Source organism: Penaeus monodon, chromosome 15, assembly GCF_015228065.2.
Source record: "Penaeus monodon isolate SGIC_2016 chromosome 15, NSTDA_Pmon_1, whole genome shotgun sequence".
In the NCBI taxonomy this organism is placed as follows: Eukaryota; Metazoa; Arthropoda; class Malacostraca; order Decapoda; family Penaeidae; genus Penaeus; species Penaeus monodon.
The window spans coordinates 3762137-3763480 of record NC_051400.1 but is presented as its reverse complement, the minus strand read 5'-3'; the positions used below and the strand labels follow the sequence as shown (position 1 = coordinate 3763480).

The 1344-nt window shown below is 47.0% G+C and overlaps 1 protein-coding gene and 1 pseudogene across 1 annotated transcript in view; both read left to right on the top strand.

Moving 5' to 3' along the window:
- LOC119581647 overlaps nt 1-1325 on the top strand; it is a 5528-nt pseudogene extending 4203 nt beyond the window's left edge.
- LOC119581648 (rhodopsin-like) overlaps nt 1-1344 on the top strand; it is a 5776-nt gene that overhangs the window by 704 nt on the left and 3728 nt on the right. The window lies entirely within an intron of this gene.

Below are 1344 nucleotides of genomic sequence, written 5' to 3'. Positions count from 1 at the left end.
CAAACCAATCAATCTTTAGTCTTTTTCTATTTCCTTGTGTACATAAAAAATGCATGAACAAATATTATGTTGCAATGATCAACTCATAATCTACATTGTAAATTCCCTTGCAGATGTCGTCGTGGAACAGTCCAGTCCAGGACACTGTCCTACCAACCACAAATCCTTATGGGAATTATACAGTGGTAGACACTGTACCAGAAGGTATGCTCCATATGGTACATTCTCACTGGTATCAATTCCCTCCCATGAATCCTCTCTGGTATGGTCTTCTCGGTTTCTGGATGACTGTCATGGGAACATTATCTGTAGCTGGTAACTTCGTAGTCATCTGGGTATTCATGAATACCAAGAGTCTGCGAACACCTGCTAACTTGTTGGTTGTCAACTTGGCCATCTCCGACTTCTTTATGATGGTCACCATGACTCCTCCTCTTCTGGTTAACGCTTATTGGGGAACGTGGGTTCTCGGAGCATTCTTCTGTGAGATCTATGCCTTCTTCGGTTCTTTCTTCGGCTGCGTGTCCATCTGGTCCATGGTCTTCATCACTGCTGACCGATACAACGTCATCGTCAAGGGAGTATCTGCTGAACCTCTCACATCTGGTGGTGCTATGATGAGGATTGCTGGCACTTGGCTTTTCACTCTTGCCTGGTGCCTTCCTCCTTTCTTCGGATGGAACCGATATGTACCTGAGGGTAACATGCTTGCTTGTGGTACTGACTACCTGACGGAGACTGAATTGTCTAGAAGTTATCTCTATGTCTACTCAGTATGGGTATATCTTTTCCCTCTTGCCTACATCATCTACAGCTACACTTTCATCGTTAAGGCTGTTGCTGCTCACGAGAAGGGAATGCGAGAACAAGCCAAGAAGATGGGAGTCAAGTCCTTGAGGAGTGAGGAAGCTCAGAAGACCTCTGCTGAGTGCCGTCTGTGCAAGGTTGCTCTCATGACCGTGACTCTGTGGTTCGTAGCATGGACCCCCTACTTCATCATCAACTGGGGAGGCATGTTCAACAAACCCATTGTCACTCCTCTTTTCTCCATCTGGGGCTCCGTCTTCGCCAAGGCCAACGCTGTCTACAACCCCATCGTGTACGCCATCAGCCACCCCAAGTACCGAGCTGCCCTTGAGAAGAAGCTGCCTTGCCTTGCTTGTGCTACAGAGGGCCGAGATGGAGGTTCTGACGCCGGATCCACTACTACTGCTGAGACCTCTGAGAAGACCGAGTCTGCCTAAGGAACCATGTTATTTTCTGAAATCAAAGCCTTGTTCTCAATCCCTTGATATTGAGTTAGAATAAAAACTCCCAGCATCCGACCCTCGACTTTAATAGTAA